The sequence below is a fragment of the Arachis hypogaea genome, chromosome 5, assembly GCF_003086295.3.
Source record: "Arachis hypogaea cultivar Tifrunner chromosome 5, arahy.Tifrunner.gnm2.J5K5, whole genome shotgun sequence".
NCBI lineage: Eukaryota > Viridiplantae > Streptophyta > Magnoliopsida > Fabales > Fabaceae > Arachis > Arachis hypogaea.
This window is the reverse complement of record NC_092040.1, coordinates 11,700,108-11,708,994: the sequence shown is the minus strand read 5'-3', so window position 1 is coordinate 11,708,994 and position 8,887 is coordinate 11,700,108. Positions and strand designations below refer to the sequence as shown.

General features: G+C 28.6%; 1 long non-coding RNA gene across 2 annotated transcripts; it reads left to right on the top strand.

Moving 5' to 3' along the window:
* The first annotated feature begins 224 nt into the window (after positions 1–224).
* Positions 225–5,136, top strand: LOC112804116 (uncharacterized). 2 transcript variants are annotated; one of them, XR_011881787.1, is made up of 4 exons: positions 225–340; positions 512–945; positions 2,819–2,890; positions 4,546–5,136. It is a non-coding gene; the product is annotated as an uncharacterized lncRNA (long non-coding RNA). The 2 variants fall into 2 exon arrangements; XR_003202739.3 differs by lacking the exon at positions 225–340 and having other exon boundaries at positions 367–945.
* The last annotated feature ends 3,751 nt before the right edge of the window (positions 5,137–8,887 follow it).

Genomic DNA, 8,887 nt, shown 5'->3' with positions numbered 1-8,887 from the left:
CCAACTAATCTACCCCCAGTCAAGGCTTTTATTTGAAATTAATTAAATTCTCTAATTTGAATTTCTGTTTATCAACTAGACCATTTTTTAGAACACCCGATTGATGAAATAGCACATCTCTCTGCAACTCGTTGGGAGACGACCTGGGATTCATACTCCCAGTATTTTAATTTTCAATATTGTGACAACCCCTTTTAAATTAATAAGCGGATTTTTGGTTGATTAAGGACTGTACTTGCAACGTATCCCTATTAATAAATTTTTAACTCGCCAATTTCCGCCACGTCAGTTCTCTCTGCAACCTCCCTCATTCCTCAATCCTCTTCTCTATCCTTCATCGGTACTGTAAATTATTTTGTCCTTATTTCATTTGTTATTTTTCTCTTCCTTTCATTTCTATCAGTTTTCAAAATTCAAATTTTGAATTGAAAGTTAATTCAAACTAAATATTCACTTTCATTATACTCCAGAAGATGATTTTCTTTTTTACAATTCTTTTCTTCTCTCCAAGCTCTGATGGCCAACAACGATCCCTTCCCCTGGCCGATGAAGCGGTCGTGCATCATGTGGACGTCCTAGCTGCACGAGCTCTTCCTTGTGGTGGTGGACGCAACTGCGGCAATGGTACGGGTTATGGTGATTGACTCGGTGGCAGTGGCTATGAGTTTTATCTACATCAGAATTCATTGGTCAAGTCACACATCTTCCTTCCTTCCTTTTTAACATAACCAGATTCTTCAATTATCCATCTCTTCCTCTTTGGTACGTTGCTTTCAAATTAATCTTTTCTTCTTTTTTTATTGATGTGGTGGTGGTGGTGGGTAAGGAGGAGGAAGCAGTGAAAGAGAGTAGATTGATGAAAAGAATTGAGCAGCAGACACAGAGAGCACATACAACGAAACTAGGAAAGTAGAAAGCACAACAGTAGTGGTCAATCGCAGATTGGTAAGATCTATTTACCTCCTGTTATCATTTTTCCTTTGATTTCTAAATAATTTCAGATTAATTTAAGAACTAAAACAAAAGAATATCTTGCTGTAGGGAGGTTTGTATCCATTTTATTGTGTTTCTATTAGTTTTTTGTTCCATTGCTTAAATTTATTCTTTCCTTCTGCTTAGTATTTCCTCTTCTCTTTAGTTATCACTATATTTGATCGATGACCATAATATAAATATATATATATATATATATATATATATATATATATATATATATATATATATATATATATATATATATATATATATATATATTAATATGGATTTCAACCTTCAAACTATGTTACATTCTTGACAGATTCATATTAGGAGTCATATTTCATGATGTCCATTGTAACTAACCATTTACTTCGCTAGCTTGATTCAATTACACCATTTAAGTGATACCTATATGTGAAAACTGATTGCTCTTATAATGCGAGAGCTTATGCTTTTAACCAGCCAGCTATTGAAAGAAAGTTTACCTATAGTGAGAAGATTGTGAGATTTCATTCCTGTGTTCTTATTTTCTCCTTGAGTTTTTTTTACTGTACGGTTCAGTCAAGTTTGTCAACATGAAAATATGAGTTAGTGTGTGCACTCATATTTATATCTTGATGTTGAGAAAGTATAGCTAAACAATGCATATAGTGAATAACGATTTAAAAAAAGAAGGTAAAATTAAAATTAAAATTAAGATTTTTAATTAATTAGATCATTATTAATAGATTTTGAAATTTGAAAAAAATAGGATTAACACCTAAACAAGTTCAAACTACGGACGGTTACTCCTAATTCCACCATAACCATGATTTTTATGTCCGTGCCAGTCTCTCTCACGTCCCCGACCATTACTCACTGTCATTGCCAGCGAGACGCAGAAGAACATTGTCGTTCTTCCTTCCCGCCACATCAGCTTCTCCCCCAACCCCTTTCAGCACTGCCGTTGTTCACCCAGCCCCGCAGCGTTAACCTCTCACTCCCCGGACACTATCGTCGCCTCCGAACTCTTGTCGCCCTCGCTCTTTCAACCACCAACCCGGCTCATCGCCGTCGTTTTTTCACTGGACACCCTCATTAACATGTTTGGGGTTATATACGTGGCATCGCTACTGCTGCCTCGTGATCCTTGGGTGGGGCTGCTGCTGTCTCATTGCCTTTCTCCCTCTGCCACTGTGGTTCTCCTCCTCCTCTTCTTCCTCTTTTTTTCCCCTTTTCCGGATGTGGATGTTCATTTTATTAGATATATGGATGGTTATTTTCATTCTAAAGTTAATGCTCATTTAATTTGGATTAGATTTATGTAGATACAATGAAATTTACTGGATGTTCATTTTACTAAGTATGTAGATGATTATTTTCATTCTAAACCAACAGCTTGATGAAAAGAAGCTCAGTGACGTTGAGGCTAGCTGGTGAAGAAGGGACCGACGATGCAATTAAAATTCAGATTTCTAATTGATTAAATAATTATTAATAGATTTTAAAATTTAAAAATAAGCAATTTAAAATTTTGAAATCAGCAGCAATGGCAGATGATTAAAATTTGAGAAGGTAAGATAAAGAGTTTTTTGTCACTTGATTTGAGTGGTGTTTTTTTTTTATCTTTAGTGGGTCAAGATATTAGTCTGTTGTTCATGTTATTCAAATTTTTTGTTGTTTACCTAACAGAGCCGCTCTATAGTTATTTAATACCAAATATATCACATCTACCCTAAATATGCATTAAACGTTTTCTTAATTTCAGTTTTTTTTATCACATCACACACTGCCTTAATAGTTATCTCTTCTCAACTATTTGTTTATCCTTACGCTCATCAAAAACTTTCTGTGTGTACAGGAAAAAGAGTTATGTCAAAGTTAAGGAGAATAACAAAACTCTTCTGAATTCTATTAACGAAAAAGATATCAGGTTTGTCTAATTCATAGCTTTATTCCTTTCTTTAAACCATATAGGTTGCATGGATAAGATTATACTGATATCAACTCATGTATATATCAAATAATGATTCAAGAGTACAAAAACTGGGTTACAAGTATGCTATTTGTGTTAGAGAAAATTTTACTATTTTGTCTTAAGAGATGCTAAAATAATACTTTCCTCCTCTTTATTTGTAAAATGTATATTCTCTTCCCTTAAAATTTTTAAAAAACCTCATCTTTAATCTATTTTAAATTTTTTGTGTTAACTAACGTTAACTTTATCTATTTTTCAAAAAAATAAATAAATTATTTTTTACAAAAATACTCTTTATCAAAAAATTTATTTTTTTGTCATTAAATTTTACTTACCAAAATACTTTTTATATAAATTATTTTTTTATTGATTAATTAAATTGTATTTTTACCAAAATATTTTTTAATTATTAAATTACGATTTTACCAAAATTTTTGTTAATGATTATTTTTATATTTTACAATTAATTTTTCAATATCAATATATATTATTTTAATATTAAATAAAAAATCTTACCACTGTTAATATGTATAACAATTAATATATATTGATATCGAAAAATAATCTTATCGAGATTTTTTTATTTAATATTAAAATAATATATATTGATATAAAAAAATTAATAATAATTAGAGCTAAGATTAGTGAAACAATCCAGATTCTAAATATGTCATGTATTATGCTTTTGTAATTTTTTTTTAGAATCCTAATAATAGTACCAATATTTTTACCATCAAGTTGAGATCTAAATTGTAATATTTATTATGTGTTGGTATAGAAAAAGTACAACCAATATTCCAAAAGAAAGAGGTGAAATTACTTCTACTTATGAAGACATTAGAGTTGTACAAAGACTAAGAGATAAATGCGTTAAAATAGTAGTTTAACAACCATAATTGTAGGAGGTTTTATTTCTATTTCCTTTCTATTTATTTATTTCACCTTGGTCATCTCTACATAATATATGCTATATACATGTCCATTTAATTTTAAATAAATGATTATTCATTCAGGCCAGGGTAAGGAGAAAATTTAATATACCTTATAATATATACAATTAATTAATTGGCTTTATATATAATAATAATAATATAATGTATTATGATTGGGAGATACATATATTGAATAAAAATTATAAGTAATAAATTGTTGAGTGAGGGTGGAGGGTGATAGCAACTCCATTTAATTTATGTAATGCTTTTAATTACATGATAAATAAGATGTTATTATAGGAGAAAATTCAAGATTTTAAAGTCATTGCTTCCTTTCTTACTTTCATTTGAAGAATATAATCCATACATTAAAAGAGTGTTTTAAGGTAATGAAAAACTCATATTTTTATAAGGAGAAAACTTTAAGGTTGACATTCATGTGATATATTGTTTGTGTTCGAATAATTGATAAACCCCAATTTGACGGTTTATTTTGTATTGAATTTAGGGTATTTTGATGATATTTTTTCGTATTTAACCTATGAATTAGCATGGTTTTGTAATTTCTCCCGTATTTGTGCTTAAGTGTAAAAACATGCTTTTTAAGCCTTATTTTGATGAATTCTAATTCCTCTTTGATTCCATAAGATGTCTTGACGTGTTTGCCAGTAATTCCAGGATTGAAATAGGCTAGGCATGGATCAAAGGGACAAGGAAGGAAACATACAAGTGGAGAGAAACGTGAAAAGTTAAAGAAGTGAAATCAGTCAAAGCACGCGCACGCACACAAGGCGCTCGCGCGCAAATTGCAGAATCGGCCAGGGGCGCGCACGCGTACCATGCGCGCACGCGTCGCAGTCGGCACATGACTTCATTAAAGTAACACGTGCCTGGCGATTTGGAAGGGTTTCTGGATCCATTTTGGCGCCAATTGCTGATAGAAAGGAATAAAAGGATCAATGATTGAGGGGAGAAGGTGTGAGTTCATTACCATTAGTCATAATTTTAGTTTTAGAGTAGTTTTAGAGAGAGAAGCTCTCACTTCTCTCTAGAATTAGAATTAGGTTTAGGTTAATCTATCTTCTTAGATCTAGGTTTAATTCATGCTTTGATTCACTTTTCTTTTATCAATTCTTAATCTTCCCCTCTTCCTCTTCCTAGTTATGTGCTTTAATAATTGTAATTCTTCATTTTGTTTTGGATAGATTGTTGTTTCTTTGTTTTCTTTTAATAATGCAATTTGAGGTAATTCATGATAATTGTGATTCCCTTGATTGTTGTTGTTAATTCTTTGTTTTCTTTCAATAATGCAATTTGAGGTAATTCATGATAATTGTGATTCCCTTGATTGTTGTTGTTAATTCTTTGCAATAATTGTTGTTAGATTCTATTCTTGTTCTCAAATTACTATGCTTTTCTTTTGTGCCTTCCAAGTGTTTGATGAAATGCTTGGTTGGATTTTAGTGTAGGTTTTGTTCCTCTTGGCCTAGGTAGAGTAATTAGTGACTCTTGAGTTATCTAATTCCCTTGTTGATTGGCAATTAGAAGTTGCTAATTGATTTGAATGCCTCTAAAGCTAGTCTTTCCTTTAGGAGTTGATTAGGACTTAAGGAATCAAATTGATTCATCCGCTTGACTTTCCTCCATGGTTAACTAAGTGGGAGTAATGGACAATTTGTCATCACAATTGAGGAGGATAACTAGGATATGACTTCTAGTACTCATATCTTGCCAAGAGCTTTGCTAGTTGTTAGTTTATTTTCTTTGCCATTTATATTTCTTGTCTAAAATCTTAAAAACCCCAATTATAACTCACAACCAATAACAAGACACTTTATTGTAATTCCTAGGGAGAACGACCCGAGGTCCAATACTTCGGTCTATAAATTTAGGGGTTTGTACTAGTGACAAACAACTTTTTATATGAAAGGATTATTGTTTGGTTTAGAAACTATGCTTTACAACGAGAATTCATTAGTGAAATTCTAAACCGTCAAAAATCCATTCATCAATAATATAAAATCTTTTTGAATATCTTTGTCTATGGTGCTAGTAAATAGATTTTCTTGCTCAGATCAGTGTCTCTTTTGTGTTCCTTCTAAAAAACAAAAATTTGTTCTCTCCATCTTGGTCTGCATATGTTTTGAGTCTTTTTTTTATGTGAAAATTATTCACACTCCATTTAGTTTTATCTTCGTTCTAGTGGGGATTATCTATTTTTATTGCATGACTATTTTTTTTTCTTAGTAATCAAATTTTTAAGCTGTGTTAGGTTGTTGGTAGTAAGTAATAAGATTTTGGATTTTTTTTTAATATATTGTTCATCTTTTGTTGTTGTTCTATTTGGTAGTATTTAGTTGTAGATATTATTATTTCTTATTTGATATCTTTGAATTTCCTTTTTTAAAGTAGTCTCGTTTTATTATCTCTTTATGATTCTTTAGATTTGGAGTAAGTTTAATTCTTAGACTCTCTATTATAATTTAAGAATGGATGCTATTCTTTCTAGGTTTGAAATATAATTAGGTTTTTTATGTGGACTGGTATATATATTTTTTGTTATAAAAGGAGTTTTTTATATTGGTTCCATTGTCTCTCAAGTGATTACGCTGCTATTCTCTTATTTTTTTATCACTCTTCATATAATACGAGATATTCCAACTGCATAATTAACTAAAAATTAATATTTTTATCCAAGTATATTTATCATGCATTTTCATTTTTATATACCTGGATGAGTTTAATTTTTACTGAGACAAATCAAACTTAAAGCTGTTATTTGGCTATTTTAAATTAAAACTATATTATTTTGAATAAAAATACTATCTTTACACTACTACTTGACAAGTTCTCATTTGGTTCATTCATATCTTAATTCATGGCTCAATTCTATATAGACATACATAAAAATTAAAATATACATAAAAGTTTTTTTGTCTATTAATATATAATTAGGTAGTGTTAATAATGAATATTATTACATATATCAATTATGGACTACGCACATAGCAAGTTATGATGATTTTTTTTTTGTCTAAATTCAAAAGCACCTTGACTTCCTCCTAATTCGAATAGTAATCTACATATACTACATATATATAGATATAAAATAAACTCTATTAAAAAAAACTTTGTTATTTGATACTTTTTTTTTCTAGGCACATGGGTTGTGTTCTAAATTTCATTCCATTGATTTTAACAAATGTAAAAATTTTATAAAACATCTCCAGACACAGTGGGTGATATTATTATTATATAAGATTTACATAGCTAATTATTGTCTGATCTTTAAAGGCAACGTAAACTTCTTAATATATAATTGCATACCAATATGTTTTGCATACTAACATGTTTTGTACATTGCTGTTAATAATTTTATTTAATGCCTAAATCAATATATTTAAAGAATTCAAATTCATAATTTTTTCCTTTTTCCTTTACCATCCACTATGTTTTATTTATAAGTTATTATTGATATTTCGAAGTTGTAAATACTACCTTAACTCTTAAATTTCTATATTTTTGCTTTGTTACGTTTTTTAATATTTATATTTAGTGGCTAAATTGTTCATAGCTTAATACTTGAATTAGCAGAAGTTGTTACTCTTTATAATTTTTTATTAGATCATAGAGTTCCACCATAACTTCTTAGGCAGGATAATGTTTTGTATCTTCTGAAAATGTCAAATTGACTTTAAAAAAAGTAAGTTGTCTATCGTTGATAAATAAATATCTCATAGGTCCTAATAATCAATATATCAAAAAGTGTCTTTGTAAATTTTATACTAATATTCATTGTTTGTATTAATATATGCAAATTAACAAAACAAAAAACATGTGAAATGTTTAGTAGTTTCTGATGGCGTTTATCTGAAGTTTGTAAAAGCATTTTTTTTAACTAGGTATTTCTTTAATTCTTTTCATGTTAAATTTATATATTTATCTTGCCTAAGCATTTAAAAATTATGTAGTTGTTTTAATTTGTATCCTCCTTTTTTATTTTTCTTGGAGTTCATCATAATTTGTCAATTTTTTTCTCTTAAATTCTAGAGTAAAAATCTGATGTAATTGAAAAGTTTAAGTAGCTTGAGCTAAACTTAAATTCAAAATATAATTCAGTATTAAAAAAGGCAATAATGTATACTTTTTTGAAAATCCATAATTGTATTTCTATTATTATCATCCAACTTTTTATTTTGCATGCTACTCTATTAATGTATATTTATAATTTTATTTGACTTTTTTCTTATTATGTAGCATACATGTAATCAAGTTGGTGATAGTTTTAAATTTTAGTGACACCACTTTATTTTTCAGTAGTGTCATTATAGTGTTAGCTGACCTTAATTATAGAAAAAGGTTCTTCTTCTCTAATGTGTGTGTTATATTATCTATGATTATTAACAAGTCTCACGAGCAAACTTTAACAACTGAAGGATTATATTTACTGAAATCTATTTTTACTCACATACAACTTTATGTTGCTCTTTCAAAAGTAAAATCAAAATCAAGATTAAAATATTAGTTGATAATAATTTTCAATCAAAACAACCATAAAGTTGTTTATAGAAAAATTTTCTAAAATTTGGGTTGATTATGTATAATTTTAAAATCTATTTAATATGTAATTCTTAGACATTTTTATTCTTCTATAAATTTTTTACTTTTCTATATGAATTATTTATGGACCCTCATGAATTTATTTTTAGACATTTCTATTCTTTTATAAATTGTTTACAACTTTAATTTGTAATTATCCTATAATGTGTTTATTATAATTGAACGGTAACCTTATCTTATATGCTCTTGTAATTTTTTCAAATATAAAATCAGATAACTTAATTCTTAGAATCTAATTTAAAATAAAAGGCCCATGTTTAGTTAGTTATTCTAATAATAGTTTAATATTAACTGATTTTTATTAAACTTATCAGTACAAAATATTTGAAGATTATGAGATTTGAGCTTTAGTAGGACTTTGTAATTGTATGATTGAGTCGTTAAATAAAATATAATTTAG